General features: G+C 34.4%; 1 pseudogene across 1 annotated transcript in view; it reads right to left on the minus strand.

The window, feature by feature from the left end:
* The window catches only part of LOC149551624 (T-complex protein 1 subunit epsilon-like), a 69,771-nt pseudogene extending 62,277 nt beyond the window's left edge, over positions 1-7,494 (minus strand). The window contains exons 1-2 of the transcript XR_016352781.1: positions 7,250-7,494; positions 6,935-7,135 (exon numbers count right to left, since the gene is read on the minus strand). The product of XR_016352781.1 is annotated as a T-complex protein 1 subunit epsilon-like (transcript). The remainder of the gene's footprint in view (positions 1-6,934; positions 7,136-7,249) is intronic.
* Positions 7,495-19,220: the final 11,726 nt, after the last annotated feature.

The following is a 19,220-nucleotide window of genomic DNA, read 5'->3' on the forward strand; positions in this document are numbered from 1 at the left end:
TTTCACCGAACTTTTCATATAGTTTGTGAATGCCCTTGTCACCAAGTTCCTAAATTCTCACCCTCAAATACGTGCTCACATTCTTTGTAAGTAGGACACCTAGTGGGAACATCCCTTTCATCCACCTTCAACGGAAGTATCTCATATATTGGATGTACAACTTTCTTTAAGTATACTAGCTCGACCTTGCTGATTTCTTCAACCATCTTCAATTTTAACAAGTAAATGGTAGGCTAAGGCTAGATCAACAACACTTACCTCTTACTGCTCAAACTACTCTTGAGTCTTGCCTACTCAAAATATTGTGCAAATCACAGAACATTTACGATTAGAAAGCTAGATTTTTGCAAATAGAAAACTTAAGAGTTTGAATTTGCATAGTGGTAAATGGCTCTTTGATAGCCTATTTATATCTTGCAAATAAGAATGTTAGGGTAACGTTAACATTGCAATGGTAAACAAAACACTTACCTACCACTTAACCCATAATTAATGTTCATGACCCATGAGCTAATGATCACCATCTTTCCACACTCCTATCTCACTACAAGTGTAACACATTTGCTAGTCTATTAGTCACTTTGTCATTCGTAACATCACAACATCATGCTTACCGATTTAGACTAGGGGACCGATTTAAGATTTTGTGTTTCGCACATAACCCCTTAAGCTATAAGGGCTTAGTTTATCTTAGGAGCCTCACCATTGATCGGTTAGTTCACATCCTCAATAGGCTTGGCCTCCACAGCCTTATCACTTTTCTTTGTCCACTTCTTGTAGAAGTCTTGTCTAACTTCTTCTGTGTTCACAACTTTGCTCTTCCCTTTTTTGTCAATTATTAGACCTACTTCTTGATCTACACTCTCTAGAAAGATGTCCAATCTTGTTGTAATTATAACGAGTTATAAATGTTCCTCTCCAAGGTCCTGAGTTGTTTCTTTGACTCGTTCTTAACTTGCATTATGCTACAAGGTGTCCATCATTTCTACAGGTTGAGCATATCTATCCCTATTAGTGCGACTTGTTGACTTAGGGGATGACTTATTTGATCTCGCCCTAGATCTACAATCTTCAGCCTTGTGTCCATACTTATTACTAAAGTAACAGTATCCATCAATCCATTTTTCATTGAAGTAAGATTTGCATTCTTGTACGGTGTGGCCATATTGGTGGCAATTGTGACAATATCCATTAAAAGTAATTTGGATTTAGGTGAAACATGTTTGTGCCAGCATACTTTAAAAGTATGTCCTGCTTTACCACAACAATGGCAAGTAGGTTTCATACCTTTGGGTGACGTCTTTCCTTGCTTCTTGAAATTTGGGCTTTTTCCTCCAAAAGACTCACCTTCCTTAGTCTTGTTGTCACCTCCATATCCAAGACCGATAGTGGCCTTGTTTCTTTTTTGAGCTCATAGTTGTTCGTCTATCTTTTCTGAGCTCTCACTAAACTTTCTTAATTTTCATTTCTCTCATTTGTACTCTTCAACTCCCCAATGAGCTTAAGTACTTGTCCAGTCAATTGTGTGAGTTGTTCTATGTTTGGATGGTTGTACTCCTCTTCTACCTACACTCTTTGTGCATCTCTACTTCTTGTTGCTTCCTCAGTTGTTTGCTTAGCCTTCAGGGCTACTCTCAATGCTTCCTCATCTTCACCTTTGGCTAGAATGGCGTTGTCTCTCTCTTCTTGCAGTTTGCTTATTTTTACCACTATCTCCTCCTATTCTTTCTTCATTTGCATAATAGTTTTGCTTAGTTTATCATTGTCAGTCATAAGGTCAAAAATGGCTTCTTCAAATTCATCTAATCCACTTTGTTCTTCCAGTTGCTCAATGAGTTCATGACTCTCACTGAGTTTCTTTGTCAATTTCTTCCTCTTCATTAAGGAAACCCTTAACTTGTCTTTCAAATCTCCAATGGTGGAGAGAGCATCTTCAAGCTAATTCTGAAGTCTAAAGGCTTCCATTAGATCTTCCCTCAAGTTGTTAAGCTCATTGTTGCTAAGGTCTACGCTTTGATACCAATTGTTGTATCAAACTGGTATAGAGGGGGGGAGAATCGGTACAAACTTTCCAACTGGTCTGTTGAGCTTAAACACTAAATACTTTAAATATCAATTGCTTTCATAACAACACAATGATAAAGACAATTACATAGAACCATACAAACTCACACAAAAATTCATACATCAATGACATGTGGATTTTTATACAAGGAAACCCTCGATGAGAGGATGAAAACCATGGTGAGTAATATACCCACTATCCTTTCACTGTAGATAAAAGGTTGCCCAGTTAGAGGCTACAGCTATTCTTTCTAGGAACACATCGTATTAATAATGGTAGTAACCTATAAGGATTACAAAAATCCTTTTGAAGCTACCTTGTTAGAGAATTTACAACACTCCTGACTTTTCAAAGGTACATGGTTAGAGGATTTACAATATGCTTGCTATTGAAGCATCCTCGATTAAAGGCTTACAAAATGGTTGCAATGGTAAGAGAGCAATCAAAGTGTTTGATTTAAATAAATGGCAAACCTCGCCTTGTAGATCTCCTGAGTATTACCATGAAGATACCTTGATCTTCACCTTTGTCTTGGCTTCCTCTATGATAGTAATGTATCACCTTTCTCACTTTCAGCTTGACTCTGTCTACAATCACCAGTCTACAACAATTTGACTCTCTGCTTCGCAACTATCTTCTTCTTCACTCTCTCACTCACTTATTCTCTTCTTTTTTGCAGCAACTACTATTTCAACAACTTCAAAAATGAATTTTACACATTATGTACTCTGCAACATCTAAGCACCAAAACCGAAAAAGAAACCTCGCTCAAAGTAGATGCATTTAAATTTTGAATCACATATCTGAGCAAGTCAAAGGATACCCATGACACTTACTAGTAGAGTCTAAATTGATAGGCCTACCAATCACCCATTCGACCTATAAGTAGCTTTTGTCCTTACGTCCTCACAGCACTCCAACTTGTACAACAATCACATTGAAGTGCAGTATATGTGTTCCTCTACTCTATCACATCGATGGTGATTCCCCAAACTAGCGTTGCATATGACTTGTTCCCTCTACCTATTTGCCTGCACTACCTTGTCATTGACTATTTCTTGATCTGATTGGTGTAGGGGTTTACCGGCTATCATTTAGGAATCGTATCATCTTATGCTTTTGTTCACCGATTGCCAATCAATGACAATATCTTGGTGTGCTAAGTGTTAGTGTCACCAATCTATAGTCATCATGCCAATGAGACTTGTAAGTCCAACATGTTATACATTTTTTCATAACTAGAATACAGTATATAGTATATAGCATATACACCCCCTCTCCCGTCCCCCATCATTATCCCCCAATTGAGGCTACTCTACCCCCCCTGCTCAGAAACTTGTCTCCTCGTCTTGACTCCTCCACGTACCCCAGGGTAGTGTATCTATGGAGATTAAGTTGATTTCATTAGTCCAGCTCCAAAAAATAACAACTTGTGAGCATGTTTTGTACTATAATATCCACCTAGCCTCAACCTAACTAAAACAATACATACATTATCTATCTATCTATCTATATATATATATATATATATATATATATATATATATATATATATATATATATATATATATATATATATATATATATCATTTGTGATTAAGCTCACACTGGTTTATTGATAACACCACCCACCATGTTTTTTAATCGTCAATTATGTTTTAATTTACAAATTTTCTTGCATGTAGAGAAGGAAGAGAACTAGAATTGGTCAGGTTCTTGTTGAAAATGAACTTTTGTTGCAGATTATCTTCATAGGACTTACATTGCTAGCTTACAATTGGCAGTCTCCCAATACCACTACTAGAAGCCATGCAGTATGCATCTGTTACAGGATTACCTCGATGATCTGTATCTGACTGAAGTTGAGAGATTTTTTTGTTTTATTTATTACAGCTTCTTGCTTGCTATAGAGACTAACATCGCTTTTCATATAATATAAGCAATCGAGACACTTTTTTGGGCACTTCTTGTACTGTAAGAACCTGTTCACCCTTTCATCATCATCATTCTCAGTTATTTTAGGAATGCAAATATCTGCATTAATTTTAAAACCAGCAATAGATGATAAATCAACATAAAATAAAAGAGGAAAGATGTTGAAATATTTAGAAGCTGTCACAGTGCAATAAAGACAAGCAAGCAAAATATGGATGTGGAAAATGAATTCGGTTCCATCATCATTAGTACATTCAAAGAATTATAAACCAATTACATGTAACCAACATCATATCTATTATCAACAATATGAAGAAGTTCATATAATAACAAAACAATTATCAATTTAAACATTCTAAGGTACAAATATATCTCACAAAGAAACAGAAACCTTAACATCACTTACTCAGTGTACTTGGGAAAGCAATATGTTTTGCCATAGCATGGTACAAAAAAACCTTTAGCATTCATGTCTGTACTACATGGGTTCTAGATAAGTGCTCTGTGTTGCAAGAAAGTCAACATTCTGAGAAGGGAATAGCAGTTTTCATCAATAAAGCTGTTCTGAAAACCAAATATGCTTCCATCTATTTGAAACTTCAACACTCCGTTCCTACAATTAGACTGAATGAGAAAACTTGCAAAAAAAAGGAATTGATTTGGTCATATAAGAAAAGGCAGGAATTCATCCCTTGACATACCTGACAATGTTCTACATGATAAAGCAACTTGCTTTTACTTGTGCCTCTGCAACCATTTCAATTTCCTGTCAATTCAGTTGCTTGTAAATTCTTGGGTTTCAAACAAGATCAAAGAAATGTTTAACATCAAACCAAGTCATGAGTCTAGCCAGTCTTCATTACTGTTAAGGTGAACATAAACTAGTACCGATATTCACATGGCTAGAAATGGACACTGGTACAAAAGAAAACTATGAATAGAACCTGAGAGTATCATTTACATAACCACCTAGTCAAAACAGGAACGTGAAGAAGGTCAAATTTTCTATGAGAAATACACAACCCAATTTTAGGTCAAATATCCCTAAATTGGAAGTTAGTGGAAGTACATTTTTGTCCTAAAGCCTCTCAGAAGACTTACCTCTCCGACTCCTCAATTCATTTAGGAATCATAGCCTCTGAGAAGACTTATCTCTCTGATTCCTCAATTCATTTTGGAATCATAGGGTGCAAAAGGATTGCATTTTCAATCACTGCATACATCAGCCTCTAGCCCCTCAAATAACTTTCTCAAATTTTTAATGGATTCCATCTTATGTCCTTTAATTTAACTTCAGTTCTGAGGCCTACCCAAAACAAAACAAACACTAGACTCAAATTAAATATAAATGGCATGGAATAAATTAATTAAAATTTGTCCACAAACCTCAATTGTGCATAACCTTGGTTTTTTTGCAAGCTCATAAAACAAAATGGTGTTGGAAAAACCCCAAGGGATCTGATCTTGGGTGTGGCACAACTTTTTTGAAACCTAATCCAGAAAATAATATAAAAATGAACTCATGGTGTGTACATTTCTTACAAAATCAATACAGTCCTCAAAGCATATTCAATACTAGTGGGTCCTTGAATATTTAATGAAATTTACAGAAAAACACACAAAATGGGTTGAACGCCAAATAATATACATTAATTATACAGAGACAGCCCAGGTGAGAAAAACAATTGGTTTTGATTGTATTTGCTCAAAAAGAATGGAATGCCCCGAGATTTTAATTGCAGATTAAGGGAAAGAAAAGAAAGAAAATCCTAAATGAGTTAATGAAAATAGCAAAATGAAACAAACATAGGGGATAGGAGCCTGATAGTTGATTTCCTAGACTGGAACAGCAATCCTCGGAACCTTGTCTTCATTTAAAAGATATCAACATGACTGTTTTAGAATGAAATAAATTATAAAAGACTTTTTAAAAAATCACCCGCTAAAAGATTTCAAAAGATAAACCTCACAGAATACATGACAAGTGACTTGCCTCAAGTTTTTGAACAAATTGTGTCCTGCTATCAACGATGGCAATGAGGAAAAACCAATCTCCAAAGAACTCTTCAATTGAAGCATAGAAAAAATGAAAAGTAGATCTACCAAAACAAATCTCAGTAGGGTTGCTACTTCAATTGAAATGCTGTAATTAAAATGTAGAATGACAAATATCATGGTTTTGCATGATTCAGAGATTTGAATATTATTGCAAGGGGCGATGAAAAGTTAGAAACAACCATTATATCACTGCAACCACTATATCACTGCAAACAACCTATGCAAAATTGTTTAACAAGAAGTTTCGGAGAGCATAAGACAGGTATTCAGGTGTAAGACAGGTTTTCCAAGCTTCTGTAAGTAAGCTTTCTCGCAAGGGATGCTTATTGGTTAATAAAAAACACTATTTGAATTAAAATCCAATCTGTCTCTGTGATCTGTCATCATTTACCATGTTTCTGAAACCATAATCTACTGATTCAGATGCACGTTTCAGATTTTTAATATGGCATTTTATGTAACATCTCTCTATTTAAGGTGTTAGGGTCTGGTTTATTGCATACAACTCTAATTCAAGCTCACATTTGGTAAAGATAAGATTGTTCACTTTACTCCTTTCTTGGAAGCATTTATTTTCATCGTGTTGTGTTTTGGTCTATCTAAGTGAAGCCTGCACATTTTTATCTACTTTCCGGATTTTTATTACACATTTATTTAATGCTTGCATATTTGATTTAGAATCCAAGGTTTTTGTTTCTGTCGTATTACACATTATTTCATATTCAAGCTTGCATATTTTGTTCTACGTTATCGGATTTTACCCTAGCTTGCAGGGAACATTTTTGTCTAATTGATGAACAAAATAGGGCCTTTTAAGTTAATCAGCTTGATAAACAAAATTTTAAGAGATTAAATCAAATAGGGTTAAAAAGTTACAGATGGTGACTTCGCCATCGGGGCTGGTAAGCATCTTATCCATGCCTTTGGGGCCGAGGGAGGTACGAATGATCCTGGCAACAGCCCTCGCAGCCGCAATGTTCGATTTCTGCGCATCGAGCCCTCTCACTCGACTCTTGTGCTCCTGGTCTCTCAATATTATAAATGGTCTCCCAAATTCGTCGAACGCCAACGCCATATCTGAAAATGCCAACACTTAAATCCTGGCTTCGCGGGGATGTGCTCTACACCCTGCGAATGAAAAAACCATCTCTGCAAAAATAGCATTAGAGTTTAAAATAAAACAAGATGTACCTTGACGTGGATATGAAAGAGATAACTGCAGGAATGCGATTCAAACTGCACAGAGAAGCTTCTCTTACTCTGCTCCCGCTCGCTTTCGAAGATTTCAATTGGGATTTGTAACGGCTTTTATAAACAAATATACTACACTTCATCTTTGAAGGGTGCATCTTTGATAATTTTCTTGAAGAGTTCTTATTTAGTTGATCTAATTCATTTTAGAGTTCGAGTACCATGAACTGTAAAACATTATTATTTTATTGTTTATTTGTGCTTAAAATAGTGATATTTTGTTTTAACCTAGTATGAATGAGGTGGGCCTCTTCTTTTTATGGATTACTTTTAATTTTGGAGTATCTTTCAAAGTTGAAAGTAGGACGAATGTGAAGTTCGTTTATTGATTTTACTTTAGACTTTATCTCTCAACATATTCATTGTTGCTTTATGTAACATGAGCTCTTGAGATTTATGTATAGTGATAGCCCACAACATGATGATTGGCAGTTTTCTTCACTACTTGGAGTGATAGACACTATCGGCACACATATCAAATCCTCGTGGTTCCATGGTGGTCCATTATAATTCTCAAAACATGTAACAATATACATGGGCACATATGGTGGCTTACTATCTTGTTTGTAAATGACATCAGTAATCTTAGCTTGCTTCTATCCAAATGTTTGCAAGCATCATGCATTCATTTGACTGTTATTTCCTAAGTATAGAAAATTTATGTTTAAAAAAAGTCGCTTTCAAAATCTAATAAAGAACAAAAAAAATAGTTAAAAATATTTATCAAATTGAAAAAGTAATTTAACAAACAATGAATTGCAATATTACAGATTTACTATTGAAAAAATTTAATTATATTATATGTTTACTACATCAGTTTTTTCAAACGAGGGAGGGCCCACCCACTTCTTAAGCTATAGAAACTAAGTTGTCTTTGTTATTTTAGATTTATATGATCTAGTTGTTTGGATTTTTTAACTCAACCTAAATATTATTTAAATAAAATAATAATTTTAAAATCTACTCTTATTTATGTATTTTAATTTATTTAAATAATTAATTTGTGTATGTATTAAACATTTGATTTTTCAATTATGGTATTAAAATTTAAAGTCATTAAATACATCTAATCATATAACTAATTTAAAATATGTTGAACATATCAATTAATTTAAGATTAAATAATAATAATACCTTTATATTTATATTAATCAGACGTGTAATAATAATAAATTTAAAAAATTAAACTTATTACAAAATTTGTATTGAAAACATAGAGATACTTTTGTACAATTGAAAATAGAAATATTCCTCTTTATTATTTTTAAAAACCTAATAATTTTAATTTATAACAAATAAATTTTCAAATCCAAACTAATAATAATTCTGAAGTATTTGAAATATTATTAGAGTGATTCTTCAAATGCGATGTCTCCAAATTAACAAGGGACGCAAGCATCAAAGTTCCTGTCTATGGTTTGTTACTTTTTGATAAGGTGTGGTACGATGAGAATAAATTCTAAGGCTTAAAATAAAGAGAAGCATTTTTAAAAACTTGGAAACAAATTGATTAGATGGTATTAGAAAGCATCGCTTAAGAAAGCCCCTTTAAGCTCATCAATGAGTAAGTTTTTGAGGACTAGAAGTTGTAATTAGTTTTCGGTGAAAGAATCATTAATTCAAAACAGTTAGAGAACGAAATAGCAATTCATTTTCTTGAGATTAGTAACTAAGGAACAGAGACAGAGGCCTATAACAAGGATGACTAGTACAAAGAAGAGGAATGACATTTGGTCGTTTGGTTTCATCTCTATCTTATTTTGTTCTTAGCTTTTTTAGTTGAATGTACGTAGGACATAATACTCCTTTACAATGCTCTTGGCTCCAATATATTGAATTTCTAATCAATAAAGGAGGTTTTGGGCATGAAATGTATAAATATTTTTCTATGGTTAATTTTGGCTTACAAGACTAACAACCCATTTTCAATATCCTTTATATTAATAAGAAACCTCCACTTGTCTATTAAAATAGAAATTGGTAAGTATGCTTGGACAAATTGTTATATAAACTTTCATTTTTATTTGATCAAGTTGTCTTTGTAAATATTATAAACTTTTTACAAATCTTTTGAGTATCCTTTAAAAAAAAAAAATAGTAGTGTTCAACTACAAATAGATAAACACTATGAAACATGGATAAATTAATTTGACTCAAAAATTACATAATAATTAGACAAAAAAATTATTACTCTATCACAATAAGATAATAACAAATTAAGTGCTTTTACTCTAAAAAAAAGACTCCATAATTAATATTAGCAAATATGCTTTGACAAGTCATTATATAAACTTCCATTTTTATTTAATCAAATAGTCTTTGTAAATATTATAAACTTTTCACAAATCTTTTGACTACGTCATAGTTCTGTCATTTGAATTTTTAGTTTAAGCAAAATAGAAGTAGCAATGTTGTCATTCAAACATTGATAATTACATGAGACGGCCTATGCTGAATCTTGATGTGAGTGACTTGCTATGGTTTGAACAGTGTAAAAATAGCTTATTTACATTATATAGAAAATCTAGCTTCAGATAAGATGGTACCCTGGTATATTATCACCAAATTCACCTTATAATATAGGAAATATAAAAGATAAATAAGTTAAAATAAATAAGTTAAAAGAAAATAATGGAAAAATAGAGAAAAATATTCATAACAAAATATTTGAATTGTTGGTCTTTATATTATTTAAAATTTACAAATATAATTTCAAATGTAAAAAATTGCTAGAATTTTATCGTGCCATAAATGTCAACATCAAGATTGAGGACCACCATAATTTATGATAAATAATCAATAGAAAAAACTTCTATCATTTACATCTACGAGGAATGATTCGTTGTATCATTTATATTCTATAAAAGGGATTACGTTGAAAACATCTTTGAAATTAAAAATTAAAAGTTCAAATACATTTTAAACTATTCCCATATATATAAGTGGTATAGATATAATCTATACCATTTTTTAATTGATGAACTCCGTGTTTAAATGTTTAAATCCACATGTTTTAATACTTGAGGTAAGGATAAAACTTGTGAACTGAATATGCGGGAGAATTATGCCGTCCCTCGCTGCGACGTGATTGGTGAGGACTAACCCCAAGTGTGGTAAAGATAAAATTTTATTTTTATATAGAGGGTGGAAAAGATTTTAAGAAGTATCTTTAAATAAATAAATAAATATATAGGCGGTCTATTTAGAAACGATTAGGTTCACATGTTTTGCTTATGAAAAGCTTAGGTTTGCAGGCAACATCGATCGATGGTAGTGTTCCTGAAATTTTAACATCAATTTCTCTAACCATAACTAATTGAATCTGTCTCAAACATATAAATTTTAGATTTGTTATATATGAAACATCACAAGATACAAAGTCAATATAGTTTTTTTTATCGATGACACTAAATTCTTAAAGTTTTGAAATAGCTTACTATCATTTTATTAATACTGATAGTCATTGACAATGATTAATGAGATTCTCTAAAATAATTAATGAAACATAGTCTATTATATTTTAATTTTTGGGAACAATGTGGAATAACAAAAGTGTATTATAGTCAATTTTTCTATTGGCATATATAAATATAAGACAATGTTTTTTTCTTCAAACTTTCACAATTCAAATATATATTCTAAGTTTATGACTAATATGTTTTGGAAACTAATTTGTTTCTATTTAAATTTGCTACATATATTACATTTATTGAAAACTAAATTAACATACTTAAACATGTTAATAAATAAACAATTTTGTTAACATTTACTTTAATTAATTTTACATAATTTGTGATAATTTTTGGCTTCATCTTATACTACCTAATAGATTACTAAATAGTCCTCTTTTCTGTTTATATAACCCAGTTATATATGGCAATGTAATTATTTAAATCTTTTTTAATTTATTACATTTGAATTTTTTTTAATAATAGTCAATAAGAACGCATAGTAACCATTTGACTATTGCAATTGTAAATTAAAACAAAATTTTCAAAAGTCAAATTCATAGTCTAAGTGAACACTTCATGCAATATCAATACTTGAGTACAAATTTTAATTCCATTTCTACATAGACAGGAACTAGATGCTATCAAGCATGTCACATGCCTGATAAAAGACAACTAGCAAATGAAATTGGCAGCCTTTTCTTAAAAATTGACTGTGGACTTTTGGTACAGAAAATGAAATGAAATTTGAGGGTGTAAGGTCAAATTAGGCTTGGATGCTATCAGATCATAAACAACGAGCTGTAATTTTTCCCCACAATTGTCTGCTCCTTATTCTTATGTCATTGTTTTAGGCAGCTTGAGTTTCAAAAAAAAAATTGTTGTTTGAAATTTTGCATTGCTAATCAAATAATTATCATGAAAACCTAATGTTATTTTAATTCTATTAATATAGATTTTTTTAATATTATTATGATGATCAATTAGTTCTAGTTTCATAGATGTGTCGAGGTTCAATTATTTGTATTATATTTTCTGTTCAGGCTAAGCAGAAAATTGTATGAAATTTGTGGGATAAAATTGTTAATATCCTGAATAAGATGAATTTGCGAGTGAGATCTGCGCGAAAACAGAAAATTCACATTCAAACTAGAGTAAAAGATAACACACATATCAAATAGAAACAAGAGAATATGAGAAAATGATGAAGGAACAAGACATGTTGCTGGGAAGGAGATCATTTCCTCAAACTCAGATGAAATTATGGCTAAGCAAATAACCTATATAAAGGATGTCCAAACTATTGATGTATGTTCCAGATTTTAGGTTATTATTAAATTAATTTTAATTTCTCAGATTCATTCATTGCATATTGGTATTTGAGAAATATCCCTCAATTTACGTTGGTAACTGTGAGAATCAATGAATATTGTGCCTTCATCTAAGCTCTGAGGTGTCAGGATGATGGAAGAAGCCCATACAGATGCACATTGTGCCACAACTAAGAACAATGTCAAGTTGAAACAAAAAAAATTCTTTGAAAAATGTATTGGCACAACGACTGTTCATTGTTGTTGGTAAACAGATTTGTCATAGAAGAATTTGCCCAATGGAGTGTATGCGGCAAATCGTTCACAATAGTTGGATAGGCCCTTGATATCTGGCCTTCCTCTGCGTTTTGAGGGGCAGCTCCCTCGTATGATATAATTTTTAACAGATTTTCAAATAAAGAATTCAAACTTCAAAGTTCAAGGAGAGAGTCATGGAAGACGAATGCACCACATGCCCTCACAACCCTCTGTGGTTAACAAGATTGATAACGGTGGTGTCCAAGAACTACGCTTGAAAGCAACCAATGTTATTAAGCATATTCATTATCATTTGTAAACACTCGCATAGCACCATGAGAGTGTCTACCACGACGTATAACAATTTGGATTTTAAAATAAGAAACCCAAAGCACATCTCGTTTCTTTTTCTTGCACCAAGAAAGCAATAGAGATTCTTCAATTCAGAGATAAAAAGTGTACATACTTTCCAAAATTTATCCCTAGATCAAAATTTCAGCATAGTGTTCCCTTATTTTTCCAACCCCAAAAAGTTTTTCTTTTACAAAGCCAAAAGGTTTCCTTATATAGACATAGAGGTTAACAACTACCTCTCTGAGGTTAATAACCACCTCCAAAATACGAAATTTTGGAAGGTTAATTAACCTTAGGAAAATTAACCTATACAAGGAAACTTGCAAAAACAAAATTTTAGCTAGAATTCCTAAAAACGTTTGCATATACAATCACTAATTCCTCTAGCTATTAGCCCTATCTATCAGGACACAATTGATCTGTCTCGGAAAGCCCTGTAAGCATCTTGGACGAGTATCATTGATTCATAGTTCGGAATGAACACGTTTTGCATCTTGAGTTTGGCTGTGAGATATCTATCTTGGATTTCTTCTGACTCCTGCCGGTAGGCTGAAATGTTACAATCTCCCAACGTGACTGCAACTAGGCTAAGCTTCATCATTGTTTCAGCATCTGACACACGGTTCTCTATTTCCGAATGAATCTAAACGCTGAAGGAATCAAGGAGAAATTGACAATCAACATGCTGAAGATCACTTACTGGCACCCCACCTGTGATAGTAGAGATTAATTCATCTGTACTTTTTGCTTTCAGCTGCTCCAAAGAGGTTATTAACTTTTCGAACTCAGTGATCCCTTTGTTGATGTTTATCATCTTCCAACCAACACTTTTACTCCATATACGTATTTGGTTGTCACTCGGATCAGCAATAATTTTCTCAAGGAGTCGGGTGCTCGTATCCAACTTGGCTATTTCCTTTAATTCATCGGCTACTTTTTGCCAGTTGGATTTATGTTCTTTGCTATTTTCCAGCTCCTTAGAAATTTCCTGTATCTGTGTGATGGCTTTCCCACATATCTCTTTTATTCCAGTTATAAGTTTTGAAGCATCTTCTATCATCCTGTTTATCCAAGCCTCGATCATCAAACTATATGACTTTTGTTGGTCGATTCTTTGAACAATAGTATGATCTAAAATACCATCAAGACATGTTAGAACTGGCGAGGTGGCCATGACTTGGGTATTAGAAGGGTTGCTGATTGAATTAACATAAGCTACCATCATTTGAAGTTGTTCTTTGAGTTGCTCTTTGGCTCTTCTCTCTTTCTTCGCCCTTTGCAACATCTGAGCGGCAATCAATTCAAAATTTTGAAACTCTCTTTCCGCATTAGAAGGACCAAGGTCAACGTTTTCTAGAATGAAATCTGATTTAGATGCTTCATCAACATTCTTTTCAACTATAGGCTTGGCTAATTCCACACACAAATTGCCTGAAGTTTTATCAATAGCTAACCTGGACATCACTTTGGTCTTTTTCGCCTTAGGGGGCTTCTGAAGAATGCTAGAGACCATATCAAATGGAGGCGGAACCAACTGAACAACTTTCTTCCTCTTCTGAAGACTATCCTGGAACCATGAATGTGTAACCTTTGAAACTTGTTCGACACCTGTTACATTTTCAGCAACCATTGTTAAGTCTTCCGAATTAGATAACGAGTCATCTAACTGTGTAACGTCTATTATGGGCACATCAGGAGGAGGAAGACAAAAAGTGAGGAATCGCCACATCATGAGGGGATGTAACCGGAACATGTGATTCAACAATTTGAGGGCTTCTTTGGTCTTTCTCATTCCTTCTACCTTTCATTCTTGTCCTTTTCCTTTGTACTGTAAACTTATCTGGCTGATTCAAATCTTCATCTTGATCTTGAACATCTATATCTAGTTGTCGTATCTTCTCACTAGAAGTGGCCTCTATCACCATTCGAGATGATTCCCCTGTATTATTTCTCTCCTCTTTATTTTGAGATTCACCAGTTGCTTTTTCAATTCTAACTTTATTGATCCAGTCTCTTGTTCTTCTAAGAACATAGGAAAACCTCTCTTTCAAACTTTTCAATTCGGGAATTGACCAATCAATAGGAGGGAGCTCTAGTAATTCAATTTTCTCGTAATAATAAGGATCAACCAAAGAAACCTCGTCATCATCTATGCCTGTTACATCAATGTCTAACTTGAAGTTTATTATCTGTCGTACTGTAAGCCGCATCCAATCCCTCTTCCTGACTTCGAAGTCATTTTCGCAATCCTCCCAAAAGTCTTCTAGAGCCGGGAAGTGACCGAGACTGGGATTTAACTTCAATTCGTTCACAGCATAGCCCTTACTATCATAAGGGAAACGCATCGTGTAAGGATGCAAATTTATCGTGGCGATAGATCTTTCAATGTTCCTGGCATCTGATGCAGTGTCACAACTATAATATCCGATGCCGATAGGGAAAGTTATTTCATCTGTCCTCTTATTCCTGCAAATTTTGTTGATTTGATTAATTTGCTTGCACATTTCAATTAAGACTAGTTTATCATCAACAAATCTAGGTAACATCAACGGACATCCATCATAGGCAGCCAGCCGGATATAAGTAAACTTCGGAAATTGTATAAAAACACTTCCATATTTTTGCACTTTCATTGCTGCTTCTGGTGAAATTCTGAGCCCAATGTTCCCCTGAATTTCCCTTACAGTTAGCATGGTGAATGCGTCATTCACTCTTCTGAAATGGTGTAGGCTATTATCATACTGAATTTGAGGAAGATAATTATAAATGATGGTCGTGTCATCATAAATGCCCTGCCGGTTAAGTCCTGGCCAACTTTTGGTACTTGCAATGGCGTAGAAAAGGTATGAAGTCATATAAAAGTAGTCATTTTCCCGAAGTCCCATGAGCTGTCTGTGCAGTGAGTCACTAATAATTTCAGCCCAATCAATGTATTGTTTTCCTTCACAGACAATATTAATGAATAGAAACATCCAACCTTCAAACTCGTGTGAATCTCGAAGACCAACGATCCTGCTCAACAAAGTAACCATGTTCGCCACATCTTCTTTCAGTGATGATCTGTGAATGGATTTTCCTAATTGAGATTTGCCTCTTCTCGGTTGGAAGAACCACGATCTTGCCACAGTATTTAAACATTGAGTTTGATTGGCAGTAAAATATTCCTTGGCAGTTCTTAGATTAATACTGGCATATTGCATCCTAGCAGGCAATCGAAAAATGATAGCAATAGATGCAGGGTCCAGGCGGGCAATTGTTTCATTGTTCGGCGAAAGAACTTCTTTAGTGCTGGGATGATAAGTCTTCATGCATTCCAACACTAACTCTGGGCATTGTACGGAGATGGGATGCCCACCTGCTTGGGCCAAGCCACTGTCCAATATTTTTCCAGCTAATGGAGTCTTTTCTTCATTCGCAAGAGATGACCAAAAATCTTGAAGACAAACATTTCCCAAAATGGTATCACCAATATCTGGAAGCGTACTTCTTAGAACAGGAGCATAATCTGGCCTCTGATACTTGTACTTCATGGTTTGATTTCCAATCCTTTTCTCAAATATGCTGAATTATAGAGGAAAATAAGAATGTTGATTCGAGCTTGGGTGACTTAATGAGTGGAGGTTCCGAAGTTGCAAGTCAGGAAAGGGTATTTTGTCAAACATTTCGCGTGCTTCCCTAGCACTCTACATGTCATGTTTGTGTCCACCACCCGCCTTTTAATCTTTGGCATTACGTCAAACAGATCAGGGGCGATCTCAGGAGCTGCTTATATCCCTTTGCAACTTGTTCATGGATCTTTCATCTATAGCGACGTGGTGTCAACGGAAGGCGCAGACATCTTCCATCTCTCATGTATGGAGATAATAAGAAATCGTTGACAAGGAATGGTCAAATATCATATAATCAAAGGCATTATTTAAAGCCAAAACCTGTCAAAACGAGCAGTCTTCCTCCAATTCGCAATCCGGAATGCAGGAACAAACCTGCGAATTTCAGAATGGGACGTTTGTGGTGACACCTTTATAAAGTTTGACGGGCAGTATTAAGAGCTCGTATCAACAGAGTGAGAAGGAAGAGTGGCTTTGAGGAACCGCTCATTGGTCTGGAACGGGCCTTATTTAATGCATACCATCAGTGTAGCCAGCCATAACATTTTAGGGCGTCCCTCTATCCAGTTAACCGGTGCCTCTACCTGTGCCTAGGTCCCTTATAATCGTAAAGGGCCTCTATATTATACAGGGCCGAGCCACTATAAAGTATAGGGCGGGGTCAACGTTTTCAGGGAACTCATTAGGAACAGAATTGGTGGGAAACAAACTCGTTGTCGCTGCTTCATTCTGCTTCCATATCCACAGAGACATTATGTCAAGCACGTCAAGTGCAATTTCAAGTATTATGGCTCCTATTTAATTAACACTCGAAGGAACTTTCATAGGGTAATCTTTACCATTTCTGCATGAATATTTCATGTGATGATTAGAGTTCTCTTCTTTTATGCCACCTTTCTACACATCATAAAATCTTGAGATGGATTGCACTTATCGGGTTCCCCCATATTCCAATCTCTTCATAAACTTGGGCTCCCGTAATTGGCAGTTTTATTCATGTATATTCGCAAGTTTATGCTTCTTTAAAATGTCTTTATCCTACTAACGTTTTTACTTCACATCTTTAGATTTCAATCTTCAAAGTGTTTTCGGGAGCCTCGCAAATTGATCAGACTTGCTCCTTGTTCACAATAATGGCCTTTCGCACTACAAAATAGATAATGTGTTGAAGTAAACCTTAGACTCTAAATACGTTCCCAAAAATTATTACATGAGGGACTTTCGAGATGATTATCAACTACAACACGCTTCTTTCCTCTACTCCTCATATTTGCTTGATACACTGTAGCCGAAAATAATGCCATTTGCGAAAGACTTCAGAAGTATAAATGTAATTTTCTTCAAGGTCAAAGGACAAATGCAGCCTTCTCCTGTGAGATTACTGGAGCGGGATAATAAAGCAATGGCTCGTAGTGATCGGCCTCGGCACCACACCAACCTCTGCCTTTAAAATTAAACACGGCAACACTGCCATTGTAAAGTACCACGAATAATCATTTCCCATGCAAACATTTGCATGTATTAAACCTTGATTTTTCCAGTTCAATTGTCTCTTCAGTACGAACATCAAGCATTTGTAAGCATTCATTCGTCTGTTTCACAAAATAATCAAGTGAAATTGTTCTGCACTGCTTTGAGAATCTTCAATATATCGGGTCACTGGACTGTCACTCTTTGCCGTGAACATCTTCTTCTTTAATTCCTGCACAAACTCATCCTCGACTTCCCATAGAAGAATTTGAAATAGGTTAGAGAAATTTTAAAACAGGTTAGTAACCGTCTCGAAGAGGTTAAGAAATACATATTTTTGGTGGCTATCCTTAACCTCTTGAGAGGTTAAGAAAAACATGTTTTCGGTGGTTAACATTAACCTCTTAAGAAGTTAAAGGTTAAGAAATACACGTTTTTGAAGGAAATCATTAACCTCTTAAGAAGTTAAAGGTTAAGAAATACACGTTTTTGAAGGCAATCATTAACCTTTAATATCTTGAGGCTCAGAAGATGGATTTCGATGATCGCAAGTGCTGTGCGGAGCTGAGAACGAGCCGGAGACACGGAGACTTAAAGACTCGCAAACTTCAAAGATAGAATGGCCAATTTGATGTTTTAAAACTAGGCAAGTTTTAAAAATTAACAGAGGCTTATAAAATTTAAAGAATTTTATAACCGGTCAACAATTGTACAGAAACTTCTTTCATTAAACATAACTGTGATGATGGAGGAGGTGATAATGCACTTTGACAATAGATATGAGTTTGTTGAAATTTATTTAATATTCAAAACATTATTTGTGAAATCAATTGTGTAATGTTGTTGATTCTAAATGTAATCAGTTGAAAACAAAACTCCATTCTTAACGGATCCTCCTTAATTGTGTGTGCTACCATCACTCTTTACACTTCATCTATGTGCATTTATATAGAACAGCTCGCTTGATGCTGTATTGAGATGTCAATTATTCTTCTTTCTCAATTCTGTCGTGTGCTAATATAACTGTTTACAGTTAATCGATATGTTTTTAGATTCAAGAGTTCTATTCATGCTATCTATGTTCTAAATGATTGCCTAATTAATGTGTACGATGAAGATATGAGGATTGATATATAGGGAAAGTCTAAATCGCAGACATTCATGTGAAGAGTCTATACGCGTTCTCATTCAACACAAGGAACACTGATGAGGATGGCTTTCAATGAGTACGCCAATTTTACAGGCAGCACGAATATACCGGACAATAACATTAGAAGAGATATAGTAGTAGATTCGATGTTCATAAAAGAAATTAGCAAGAGGCGCATGGAGCATGTTTTTGTATCGTTGAGCAGATGTTCATATATATCCCAGGTGAAGGGGAAATATTCGACGCTGGACACAGGGAAACGAATTGATTTTGGCAAATACAAAGAACACATATGTTGACAATAGATAAGAA

Source organism: Cupressus sempervirens, chromosome 6 (assembly GCF_028749045.1).
Source record: "Cupressus sempervirens isolate cs-2001-9-10 chromosome 6, ASM2874904v1, whole genome shotgun sequence".
Lineage (NCBI taxonomy): Eukaryota > Viridiplantae > Streptophyta > Pinopsida > Cupressales > Cupressaceae > Cupressus > Cupressus sempervirens.